The 13,921-nt window shown below is 43.9% G+C and overlaps 1 long non-coding RNA gene across 2 annotated transcripts in view; it reads right to left on the reverse strand.

Moving 5' to 3' along the window:
• LOC122558661 overlaps positions 1 to 13,921 on the reverse strand; it is a 96,988-nt gene that overhangs the window by 39,853 nt on the left and 43,214 nt on the right. Inside the window, exon 1 of one of the 2 annotated variants that reach the window (XR_006314211.1) lies at positions 12,176 to 12,256. The exons of the other annotated variant lie outside the window; for it this stretch is intronic. This is a non-coding gene — a long non-coding RNA (uncharacterized LOC122558661). Of the gene's footprint in view, positions 1 to 12,175; positions 12,257 to 13,921 lie in introns of those variants that run through there. 2 annotated transcript variants of the gene reach the window in all.

Here is a 13,921-nt window from a genome sequence, read left to right on the forward strand (position 1 = left end):
TCCTCCCACATTCCAAAAATGAGCAGTTTAGGTGGATTGGCCATGTTAAATTGCCCATTCTGTTTAGGTTAGGTGGATTAGCCATGGGATTGGGTGCAGTGGAGTGATGGGGTGGTGAGTCATGTGATACTCTTTAGGGGGTCAGTGTAGATTTGTTGGGCTGAATGGCCTGTTTCAACACTGTAGGGATTCTATTTTTGCTGCACGTCTCCACAAACATTTAAGTTGTACTCACATTACTGAAATCTCCAAGGTGCTGCCATGGAAATTACCACATGCTTCCCACTTTCCTTTGACAACTAGGTCAGAATGATGGAGGTTGGAATGACAGGCCTTTCAGCCGGATACTGTGGGGAAACATTATTGCAGTTTCTTGTAAAAGAAGCCACTGAAGAGCATTTAACAAGGATAGAGGCAATGATTCTTCAGTTTATGGGCTGGTCATTGAAAGCAGACTCAATCGAACCTTCTGATATGTGCTTATAACTGTGCCTCAGCTGTCACTCCAGGGTTGGCGAAACAAATTAACACAGACAAGTTGACATTGAAGTGCTTCCATGCTAAATATACATAATTTCATTAACTAAGATGGGAAACAATAATAAATTTGAAACGATTGAAGGAGCAAGTCTTGTCTTTAGTACAATGATTGTGCCTGGTGATAGTGCAGCTGCAGATGGCACTACCTGCACATGTATCCGCAGTCCTGGGACATGACAGCCAACAATGCCCAAGATGGTTGTAACTTGAGCAAGAGAGAGAGAAATGAGTTCACACAGACTGACAGATGTGTGTCAGCCAACAAAAGATAACAAAGAGAAGGGCAGCACAGGAACAAGCCCTTTGGCCCTCCAAGGCTGTGCTGATCATCATGCCCTAACTAAAGTAAAAAACAAACCTTTTGCCCTTATTGGCTCCATATCCCTTTATTCCCTCCTTATTCATGTAACCATCCAGATGCCTCATCTTCCGTCTTGGGACCCTGCAACCATAGGAGATCAATGTTGATTTCGCCAGTTTCCTCATTTCCCCTCCCCCCACCTTGTCTTAGATCCAACCCTCCAACTTGGCACTGTCCTCTTGACCTGTTCTACCTGTCCATCTTCCTTCCCACCTATCCGCTCCGACCTCCCCACTGACCTATCACAATTGCTTCCCACCTGCATTCATTTATTGCCTTCCCGCCTACCTTCCCCCAACCCCACCCTCGCCCCACTATTTTTTTCTCAGACCCCTTCCCCCTCCACATTCCTGTTGTGAAAGGCTTATGCCCCGAAACGTCGACTCTCCTCCTGCTTGGATGATCCCTGACCTGCTGTGCTTTTTCAGTGGCACCGTTTCAACTCTGATTCTCCAGCATCTGCAGTCCTCACTTTCTCCTATAAATATTTAAAGAAGAGCGAATAGAAGTGAACGTTGGTTCTGTGAAATGTCTAACAGGAGAATTAATGATGGACAATAAGGGAATGGCAAATGAATTGAGTAAGTATTTAATATGACTCCACTTTGGACGATACAAGTAACATCCAAAACGAGCAATAAATTAGGGAATGGAATGGAGTGATGAACTCTGATGTAACAAGCACCAGGGAAATGTTCCTGAGCACATTGTTCAATCTGCAGACTGACAAGCCTGATGGACATTATCCTAGGGTCTTAAAATAAGTAGTTAGTGAGATGGTTGGTGTATTCGTTTTAATTTTCCACAGTGCCATTAGAGAGGGAATGCCAGGATTTTGACCTATTGACACTGAAGGAATGGTAATATATTACCAAGTCAGGATGGTGAATGGCTTGGAGGGGAACATGGTGGTGTTCCTGTATATCTGCTGCCCTTGTCTTTCTAGATGGAAGTGGTTTTGGGTTTGGAAGGTGCTGTCTGAGGATTTTCAGTGAATTTCTGCAGTGTACTCCGTAGATAGTACACACTGCTGCTACGGAGCATCAGTAATTGAGGGAGTAGATGTTGTACCAATCAAGGAGGCTGTTTGTCCTGGATGTTTTCAAGTGTTTTGAGTGTTGTTGGAAATGCATGCATCCAGGCAAGTGGGGAGTATTCCATCAAACTCCAGACTTGTGCTTTGTAGATGGTGGACAGGCTTTGGGGAATCAGGAGGTGAGTTACTTGCTGCAACTTTCCTAATTTCTAACCTGCTGTTGTAGCCGCTGTGTTTATGTGGTGAGTCCAGTTGAGTTTCTAGTCAATGATAACCCCCAGGGTATTGGTAGTGGGGCATTCAGTGATAGTAACACTATTGAATGTCAAAGGGCACTGGTTAGACCTCTTATTGGTGATCATCATAGCCTGACAACTGTATGCCACAAATATTACTTACCACTCATCAGCCAGCCCACATATTGTTCAGATATTGTTGATTTGAACATGGACTGCTTCAGTAACTGAGGAGTCGCCAAATGGTGCTGCACATGTGCGATCATCAGCGAACATCCCCACTCCTGACCTAAAAATGAACTTTGCCTTAAACTTTGTAACTTATGGTTTTACCAGTGACTTCTGTCTTTAATATAGACACCATGGTAGGGTGACTTATAACACTTTTCATTGTATTTTTCTTGTAAAAGTACAGATGACAACAAATTCTAAATTCTATGATGGAGGGAAGGTCATTGAAGTGGCTGAAAATGTTTGGGCCTAGGACAATATGCTGAGGAACTTCTGCACAGATGTCCTGGAGATGAGATGACTGACCTCTAATAACATGACTATCTTCCTATGTGAAAGGCATGACTCCAACCACTAGAGAGTTTGTTCCTGATACTCAATTATTCCAGTTTTATTCGGGCTCCTTGACGCCACACTTAGTCGAATACATCCTTGATGTCAAGAGTGTCACTCTCACCTCACCTCTGTAATTCAGCTCTTTTATCCATGTTTGAACCAAGGCAATAATGAGGTCAGGAGCTGAGTGGCCCTCACGGAACTCATACTGGGTGCTGCTGAGCAGATACTGCTAGGAAGCACTTGATGACATCTTCCATTACTGTACTGATGATCAAGAGTAGACTAATGGGGAAGTAGTTGGCTTGGTTAGATTTGTCCTGCTTTTTATGTACCAGTCATCCCTGGGCAATTTTCCACATTATTGGGTAGATGTCAATGTTGAAACTGTATTGGAACAGCTTGGCTAGGGGAGTGGCAAGTTCTGGAGCACAAGTTTTCAGTCCTATTGCTTTTGCAGTATCCACTGTCTCCAACTGTTTCTTGATTTCATGTGGAGTGAATTGAATTGGCTGAAGACTGGTATGTAATGCTGGGGACCACCAGAGGAGGCTGAGATGGATCATTCACTCAACACTTCTGGCAGAAGCTTGCTGCATCACCTTCAGCCTTATTGTTTGCACTGATGTGCTGGGCTGTTCCATCACTCTGGATGAGGATATTTGTGAAGCCGCCTCCTCCAGTGAGTTGTTTAATTATCCACTCACGACTAGATGTGGTGGCACTGCAGAGTTTAGATCTGATTGTTGGTTGTGGAATTGCTTAGCTATGTCATCACTTGTTGTTTATACTGTTTGGCATGCAAGTAGTCCTGTCTGGTGGCTTCACAGGTTGATACCACATTTTCAGGTATGTTTGATGCTGTTTCAGGCATGCCTTCCTGCACTCTGTTGAACCAGGGTTGATCTCCTGGTTTGGCGGTAATGGTTGAATGGTTGAGTGGGGGATATGCCAGGCCATGAGGTTACAGATTGTGCTGAAGTACAGTTCTGCTGTTGATGGCCAGTAGCACCTCTTGGGTGCCCAGTCTTGAGTTGCTAGGTCTGCTCAATGTCTTTGCCATTAGTGTGGGGATAGTGCTGCACAACACAATAGAGATTATTTTCAATGTAAAGGTGGGACTTTGACTCCACAGTCACAGTGGGACTGTGTAATGGTTGCTTTCACCTATACTGTCATGGGCAGATGCGACAGCAGCTCGCAGATTGGTAAAGACAAAATCAAGTATGTTTTTCCATCTTGGTTTCCTCTCCACCTGCTGCAAACCCAGTCTAGCAGCTATGTTAAGTGCCAATAAGCATGATCAGTGTTACTGCTGCTGAGCTACTCTTGGTGTTGGACACTGAAATCCTCCAATCAGGTTACATTTTGTGCCCTGGTCATCCTTAATGCTTATTCAACATAGAAGACCACTGATTAATCAGTTGAGGGAGGATGGTACATGGTAATCAGCAGGAGATTTCCTTGCCAGTGTTTAACCTGAAGCCGCGAGATTTCATAGAATGTAGAGTCGATGTTGTGAACTTCCAGGACAACACACTCCTGACTGTATACCACTGTACCGCCACCTCTGCTGGGTCCGTCCTGCCAGTAGGACATAACATATCCAGGAATGGTGATGGTGGTGTCTGGGACATTGTCTATAAGGTATGATTCCGTGGGGGTGTCCAGGTGGATGCAGTGTGTTGGAGGTGGGCGAAGGGGTCTTCGGAAGGTGGGCAGGAGTCCTGATTGTGAAAGTAAGCTCGGAGGCGGCAGAAGAAGTGTTCGACGTCACGGCGTGTATTAAATTCATTGATGCGTGGACGGAGGGGGATGAAGGTGAGTCCTTTGCTGATGACTGATCATTCGTCCTCAGCGAGGGGAAGGTCTGGAGGGATGGTGAATACTCGGCGGGGCTGGGTGTGGAGGTGGGAGTGGGGGAGGAGCCAGTAACTGGAGTGGGTGTGATAGTGGGGGGAATGGGGATGGAGTCATGAGCAGGGGTAGTGTTCCCCTCGGGGTTCTGGGGGGTGGGGATAGTGAGAGTGGGGTCTATGGGGGGCATTTCAGCAGAATGCAGGTGAGTGGCGCTGGTGGGGGCGGAAGTGGTGGTGACCACGGCAGTAGGGGTGGCGGAAGTCACTGAGCATGTGGTATCAGCGATGATGTGAGGGGCGGAAGTGATGTCACGTGTGATGCATGAGGGGTGGAAGTGGTTGTGGGAGTGGCCATGACGGGAGCGGAAGTGACATCATCAATCAGCGTGGGGGTGGCAGCTGCATCAGCCGCATGGCTAATGGTGTCTGAGTGCTAAATGGAACAGACTTCAAACAGATTTCGCAACTCAAGACTGGGCATCCATGAGGCACTGTGGGCTATTAGCAAGAGCAGAATTGTACTCCAGGACAACCTATAATCTCATGGCCTGGCATTTCCCTCACTCAACCATTACCATCAAACCGAGGAATCAACCCTGGTTCAAAGGAGAGTGCAGGAGTGCATACTAGGAGCAGCACCAGGTACACCTGAAAATGAGGTGTCAACCTGGTGAAACCACCAAACAGGACTACTTTCATGCCAAACAGCATAAGCAACAAGTGATAGACAGAGCTGAGTGATCCCACAACCGACAGATCAGATCTAAGCTCTGCAGTCCTTCCACATCCAATCATGAATGGTGTGGATAATTAAACAACTCACTGGAGGTGTAAGCTCTGCAAATATCCCCATCCATAATAATAGAACAGCCCAGCAAAAGATACTGCTGAAGCGTTTGCAGCCATCTTTAACCAGAAGTGCCGAGTGGATAATCCATCTCGCCCTCTTCCAGGGGTTCCCAGAATCACAAATTACCAGTCTTCAGCCAATTTGATTCACTCCACATGATATCAAGAAATGGTTGGAGATACTGGTTACTGCAAAGACTTACAGGTCCTGGCAACATTCTGAATTGTGGTCTGGAACCTGTCGTTCCCCTAGCAAAGCTGTTCCAGGACAGTTTCAACACTGGCATATAACCAACAACATGGAAAATTGCCCAGATATGTCCTGTATGTAAACAGCAAGGCACGTCCAATCCAGCCAATTACCGCCCCATCAGTCTACTCTCAATCATCAGTAAAGTGATGGGAGGTGTCATCAACAGTGCTGTCAAACAGCACCTGCTCAGCAATAACCTGATCAGTGACGCCCAGTTTGGGTTCCCCCAGGGCCACTCAGCACCTGATCACATTACAGCCTTGGCTCAAACATGGACAAAAGTGGTGATTCCAGAGGTGAGTTGAGAGTGACAGCCCTTGCCATCAAAGCTGTATTTGACCGAGTGTGGCATCAAGGAGCCCTGGCAAAACTGGAATCAATGTGTACCGCTGGTTAGTGTCATACCTGGCACATAGGAAGATGGTTGTGGTTGTTGGGAATCAGTCATCTCAGCTCCAGGACATCTCTGCAGGAATTCCTCAAGCTATTGTCCTAGGCCCAACCATCTTCAGCTATTTCATCAAACACCTTCTCTCCAACATAAACTGAGAAGTGAGAATTACACAATATTCAAGACCAACGGTACTCCTCAGATACTGAAGCAGTCCATACTCATTGTTGTGGTTCTGTTCGCCGAGCTGGAAGTTTTTGTTGCAAACGTTTCGTCCCCTGGCCAGGCGACATCATCAGTGTTTGGGAGCCTCCTGCGAAGCGCTTCTTTGATGTTTCCTCCGGTGTTTATAGTGGTCTGTCCCTGCCGCTTCCGGTTGTCAGTTTCAGCTGTCCGCTGTAGTGGTTGGTATATTGGTACTGAAACTGACAACCGGAAGCAACCCAATATACCAACCACTACAGCGGACAGCTGAAACTGACAACCGGAAGCGGCAGGGACAGACCACTATAAACACCGGAGGAAACATCAAAGAAGCGCTTCGCAGGAGGCTCCCAAGCACTGATGATGTCGCCTAGCCAGGGGACGAAACGTTTGCAACAAAACTTCCAGCTCTCGGCGAACAGAACCACAGCAACGAGCACCCGAGCTACAAATCTTCGCACAAACTTTGAGTCCATACTCAATTAGAACAAGGTCTGGACAATATCCAGGCTTGGGTTGACAAATGGCAAGTAACATTTTCACCACACAAATGCCAGACTATAACCATCACCCCTTGACACTTAATGCTGCTATCATCACTGAATCCCCCATTATCAATATTCTGGGGGGGGGTTACTATTTGCTAGAAACTCAACTGGACTCACTGCATAAATACAGTGGTTACAACAGCAGGTCAGAGGCTAGGAATACTGTGGCAAATAAAACACCTCCTGTCTCCCCAAAGCCTGTCCACCACCTACAAGGCACAAGCCAGGAGTGTGATGGAATACACACCACTTGCATGGTTGGGTGCAGCTCCAACAACACTCAAGAAGCTCCACACCATCAAGGACAAAGCAGCCCACTTGATTGGCATCGCATCCACAAGCATCCTCTCCCTCTACCACTGATGCTCTGTAGCAGCAGTATGTATTCTTCTACAAGATGTATTGCAGAAATTCATCCAAGATTCTCAGACAATACTTTCCAAATCCACAGCTATTTCCATCTAGAACGACAAAGGCAACAGATATATGGGAACACCACCACCTGCAAATTCCCCTCCAAGCCACTTACCATCCTGACTTGGAAATATATCACTATCGCTTCACTTTCGCTGGGTCAAAATCTTAGAATTTCCTCCCAGTTGGCATTGTGGGTCAACCTATAGCAGATGGGGCTGGAGCGGTTCAAGAAGGCAGCTCACCACCACCTTCACAAGGGGCAACTGGGGATGGGCATTAACTGCTAGCCCAGCCAGCAATCCCCACATCCCACAAATGAATAAAAAATAGCCTTCAACCCCGACCTTCCAGGCATCTGGCTACGTTGCTACAGCACACCATTCTCCTGCCATTTCTATGCGTTGTCAGAAGACCAAATGGAGAATGCACTCCAAAGAATGTCTCCCATAATAGGCCTCACAAAGAATAACCCCTGGAAAAGGCATCCCGGAAAAGCCCCCCATATAATGACTTACAGAATGCAGGATCCAGTGTCTAGCTGTACTCTGGAGTCCAGAGTCAGAGTCAAAGTTCAGTGAACCCCTGTCATAAACAGATTTTGACCAAGGGTAGTATCAAACTGTAAAGGGTTACAGCATTCAATGAGAGTGTTCTGTAGTTAAAATACTTAGCCTACTTTGAACATTTGCTCATTATCTCAAAGGGACTGGAGTAATTTAAAGAAATTAAAATTTGGTAATTATTAAAGTGTTTAATGTTTTACGGAGTTCGAGATTTTATTGCTCTAAATGACCATAAAAGTGACATTAAGTGAAAAGATAAAATCTTCACTGCTTTAAGCAGTGCTCATACTCTCCACACTTCGACAGCACTCTGTAATTTTCAGCCTTTTCAAATGCTGAAATTAATGCTTTTTTTTTGACAGGCTTATAATTTTGTGAAAGTAATTAAAAAACGTTCATTTTATGCTGTCGGCTGCCTTGAAACAGAAATAGTTTCTGTGTGCTGCCTGCAAAGTTCCTGGAGTTTGATGAGGAGGTTTTAAAAGGGTGGCGCTGGAAAAGCACAGCAGGTCAGGCAGCAACGGCCTGCTACATCGACTCTCCTGCTCCTCGGATGCTGCCTGACCTGCTGTGCTTTTCCAGCACCACACTTTTCGAAACTGCCTCGCTAGCAGTCCTCATTTTCTCCTTGTTGATGAGCAGAGGCTGACTGCTGGAGAGAAAAGGGCCCAGAAACTGGAAATGGGCTGAAATAGGAGGGTGTCTATCTGTGAGAGCTTTGGGACAGTTGGCTCTCATGGTAACAGTCTCAAGTCTGTTTTGAAACGTAGCACATGGATTCAGCTGTATTCTGTACCATTATCTTGTGTGTGCGTGATAGCATAGTAGAGAACCATAGAATAAAACTGCACTGAAGGAAGTTTTTTTTCTGTCCCTTGTGTCTATCCTGGATCTTTGAAATAGTTAGCATTCCACTTGCCTGCTATTAACCCATAATATTTCCCTTTGCATATTTCACTGTATGAGATCTGCGATGTACCTGTCTATGCATTGAAGTAAGTCTGTGCATGCATTTCTAATGTAGATATCTATCATCAGCCGACCCTCAATCCAATTGTGTTTTCTGTTCAGCATTGCAAGTTTCCATTTTGAACGTTCATAAAACTCAACAGGGCAATTGTTGAACTGCCTGTTTTTGCGCCCACTGGGGCAGTGGGATGTAGAGTGCAGGATTTGCTTTCTTTCCTTGCCTTCTCTGTCCCCACACTGCCTCTTTGTTAAGGCATCGGAACTCAAAGCATGACACAACTCAATGGACATGTTGTTGCCAGTTGAAACAATTAGTAGCAAGCCTCTCCTGGACGTTAATGTCAATGCTATAGATAAATACAGTGTGTCTTTATCATGATTTCTTTGACCTCTCCTGGGATAGTGGCTACTTGAGGTTTGAGAAAACAGGTCTTGACAGGAGAGGCACATTTTGACCATAGTGTCCAGCCCACTGCAGTTGGTATTGCAGGAGATTTGCATTAGAAACTGTAGAGTTGGCTTCAAGGTGGATATTAACATTTGTATGATAGTCCTCCATTGAATCAGGCACAAGTCAGGTGTATGATGGGATACTCCTCACTTTCCTGGATGGGTACAGCTCCAACAACACTCAAGAGGCTTGACTCCATCCAGGAAAAAAACAGTCCACTTGATTGGCACCACATCCACAACCATCCATTCCCTCCACCACTGATGCTCAGTAGCAGCAGTGTGTACCATCTCCAAGATACCCTGCAGAAATTCACTATGATCCTCAGGCAGTACCTTCCAATAGAACTGCCAGAACTTCTGGGATTTACATTTTAATGAACCGAAACCTGCAACCCATTCTGAAAGATGAAAGACTTAACAATCCAGGTTTGTTCAATATATCATTGTAATCTTTTGTTATAAATTCTGTATCTTGTGATCTTATACTCCACAAACACCTGATGAAGGAGCAGCACTCTGAAAGCTAGTACTTCCAATTAAACCTGTTGGACTATAATCTGGTGTTGTGTGATTTTTAACTTTGTCCACCCCAGTCCAACACTGGCACCTCTAAATCATTGCGGGCCAACCCACAGCAGGTGGACTGCAATGGTTCAACAAGGCAGCTCACCACCACTTTCTCAAGGGCAACTAGGGATGGGTAATAAATGCTGGCCGAACCAGTTACACCCACATCCCACAAAATGTATAAATAAAAGAAAAATCAGATGAGTGCAGTGTTGGCATTGCTACTAGAACTTCTCTAGAACTCTTAATTGGCATGCTACACATTCCAGATCTCAAGGGAAATCAGGATAATGGTGATGACAACTGTTTTTTAGATGAGGACTGAAATTGGCCTGTGGATGTCTTTGTTCTAAAATTGTCCTGGTGTCATTTGTAGAAGTGCAGCTGATTGGCTGGTGGACAACCCTGTCAATGGTAGCAATTTGAGAGAGTTGGCTACGAATCTTTTAAAAAACACTCAACATATTTCAAAATCTACCCCTCAACATATGTAGCAGGTAGATTATGTCACTGCCCATGTCTGGGGTGATGTATATTTCATGTGTTTGGTGTCTATAATCTATGTTATGATAATACGAATGGGGTGATATCACATATCACTTTATGTGTTGGTGTTAATATTTGTGTGATACATGTGTCTGTATCGATGTGTGCTGTATGTTTGAGTGTGTGGTTTGTGATATCACGTCTATCTTTATGTATTGATTCTGTGATATCTTGAAGTTAGACAGCATGTCTATGTCAAACAATGTCCCAAAGCACTTTACAAAACGTCATTGAATTCTAAAAGCTAATTGAGTTGTAAGGCTTAGTTAATGAGGTAGATCTGTTGGAAGTTATTTAAGGTGGAAGTGATTGACACTAAGTTCAAGAAAATGGAAAGAGAAATGAGAATGAGAAACAAGGAAAGATGGCAGACAGAGTGCACAGTTCATTTTGTTTCAGGTCTGAGTGGGTTTTCAGTGGGGAAGGTTACGGGAACAGAAAGGTCATTTTCATGAATATGAAGACAAAAAAGATATTAACATATTAGAGTCAAAGAATACCTCAAAGTTTCTTAAACAAATTTGGACTTCTTGAAGTATAGTCGTTGCATGTCATGATGTGGAGAGGCTGGTGTTGGACTGGGGTGGATGAAGTCAGAAGTCACATGACACCAGGTTATAATCCAACAGATTTATTTGAAATCACAAGCTTTCCAATCGCTATTCCTTCATCAGGTGACGTCTTCAGGGATGAAGGAGGAGCACTCAGAAAGCTTGTGATTTCAAATAAACCTTTTGGATTATAACCTGGTGTTGTGTGACTTTTTACTATAGTCACTGTGGTTATTTTTTTTTAATGCAAGTGTGGGATATGGGTATCATTAGCTGAGTTAACAGTTATTTCCCATTCCTATTTGCCCAGAGGGTGTTTAAGAATCAACCATATCACTGCGTGTCTGGAGTCACATATAAGCCAGACTGGGTAAGAGCAGCAGATTTCCTTCCTGAGAGGTCGTTAGTCAACCAGATGGTTTTATGACAATTGACATTGTTTATATGATCATAATTAGGATAATTTTTTATTGAATCTAAATTTTACCAACTGTATCGGTGTGATTTGAACCCTGTCCCCAGAACTTTTATCTGAGGTACTAAATTACTACTGAAAACAAAAATAGTGGAAATCAGAGCGGATAAGGCAGCAGCCATGGATTCCAGTATCTGCAGTAATTTACTCAGATTAAATTACTAGTCCAGATACATTACTGTACAACACCACTCTCCTAATTTAGCACATACGGTAGCCAATTTCCACACAGCAGCCTCCGAGAGAAAATAATCTAACTAATTGGATAATTCATTAAATCTTGCTAATAAAAAATTGCAAGATAATTAATGTTCTCTGCATTAAGGAGTAAATCAGATGACAATTTCTGTCTTCCATTTGCATGTAGCTAATCCTGTAAATCCAGACATCGATGTCATAGATATTCTCTTCATCCACTGGGAAATCACTAAAATTGTGTTAATTGGCAGTAATTTCCACTAATTTCACACTATTGATGACTGAAAAAGTCAAGATGCATGCATTTGGAAGGTTGCATAGGTATATTAAATTATAATTACCATGGAAAATCCTCTGTAGTCTTGGAAAATTTCACAAATGTGGAGTCCCCTTCCCTCAGAAGAAACTTAATGCTGGGCATTTAATAAAATGACAGTAATGAAGTTTTCTTTTAACTTTTTTTATCTGTGCTTTGTATGTTTGTACCTCCCAATGATATGTTTCTCTTCAAACATGATTTAAACTGAATTTATATTCTTTATCATTTCCAGTTGAACTTTAAAGTCTAATCTGATCGATCACAGTTACTTACAGATCCTGTATCATCTCCTGTAAATGACACCACATCATCATTCCAACCAGAACTCTATCAACAAACACATCGATTTGGATCCCATCCATCACCCTCTGAGAAAAAGAATAGGAAACGACATCACCAATACAGGAAATGATGTCACCACATGGAATTACATCACCAACCAAAGGAAACCTAAACACATAAATAGATAGCAGGCCATAACACCAATGCTTCACCGGAAGCTCACCAATGATGGTATCTTGATTAGATTAGATTCCCTACATTATAGAAACAGGCCCTCCATCCCAACAAGTCCACACCGACCCTCCAAAGAATAACCCACCCAGACCCATTCCCCTACATTTACCCCTGACTAATGCACCTAAATCTATTGGCAATTTATCATGGCTAATTCGCCTGACCTGCACATCTTTGGATTGTGGGAGGAAATTGGAGCACCCAGAGGAAACCCACATAGACATAGACAGTCGCCAAGGCTAGAATTGAACCCAGGTCCCTGGCACTGTGAGGCAGCAGTGCTAGCCACTGAGCCACCATCCAGCCCACCTAGTATGGTGACAAAACATTTGAAAATGAACCTTCCAGCTGAGTGAACAAGCTTACATCCAGAACCTCAACCTGAGCTACAAATCTTCTCCAAACCTACTACTAAACTAGCATTAACAATGGATATGTAAAAATCATCACTTGTAAATCCATGACCAATTTACAGACAACAGTCTACCACAGAAGCAGTTTAAGAGTGAGAACAGGTTCGTTAGTGATGGAAGCAAAGTCGGGATCATCATGAATTTGGTAACATTTCTGGAGGGGCCGATTTTGGCCACAACACCAGGAGAACGTATCTGTTTTAGTATGAAGACTGCCATGGATAATTTAGGTATTGCATGTAAGGCTTCCATTTGACATTTTTTTTCAAAGAAAATTTACAGCCCAGGAACAGGCCCTTCAGCCCTCCAAGCCTGAGTCAATCCAAATGTACTGTCTACACCTGTCGCCCAATTCCTAAGCATCTGTATCCCTCTACTCATGCATTTATCCAGATGCATCTTAAATGCATCTAAAGTGCCTGCCTCTAACACGTCTGCTGGCAACCCGTTCCAAATGCCCACCACCCTCTGTGTGAAGTACTTGCTGTGTGTATCCGCCTTAAACTTTCCACCTCTCACCTTGAAAGCATGACCTCTCGTTATTGAATCCTTTACCCTTGGAAAAAGCTTATCTCTATCCACCCTGTCTATACCCTTCATGATTTTGTAAACGTCAATCAGGTCACCCCTCAATCTCCTTTTTTCTAATGAAAATAAACCTAACCTACTTAACCTTTCTTCATAGCTAGCACCTTCAATACCAGGCAACATCCTCATAAACCTTCTCTGCACTCTCTCCAAAGCATCCACATCCTTTTGGTAATGTGGCGACCAGAACTGTACACAGTATTCTAAATGTGACCGAACCAATGTCTTGTACAATGTTAACATGACTTACCAGCTCTTATACTCAATACCCCATCCAATGAAAGCAAGCATACTATATGTCTTCTTGACCACTCTATCCACCTGTGCAGCAAACTTCAGGGTACAATGGACCTGCACTCCCAGATCCCTCTGCCCATTAACTTTTCTCAAGGCTGTTCCGTTCATTGTATAATTTGCTCTAGAATTAGTCTTACCTAAATGCATCATCTCACATTTGTCTAGATTGAAATCCATCTGCCACTTTTCCGCCCAACTCTCCAGT

This window comes from Chiloscyllium plagiosum, chromosome 17 (assembly GCF_004010195.1).
Source record: "Chiloscyllium plagiosum isolate BGI_BamShark_2017 chromosome 17, ASM401019v2, whole genome shotgun sequence".
Taxonomy (NCBI): Eukaryota; Metazoa; Chordata; class Chondrichthyes; order Orectolobiformes; family Hemiscylliidae; genus Chiloscyllium; species Chiloscyllium plagiosum.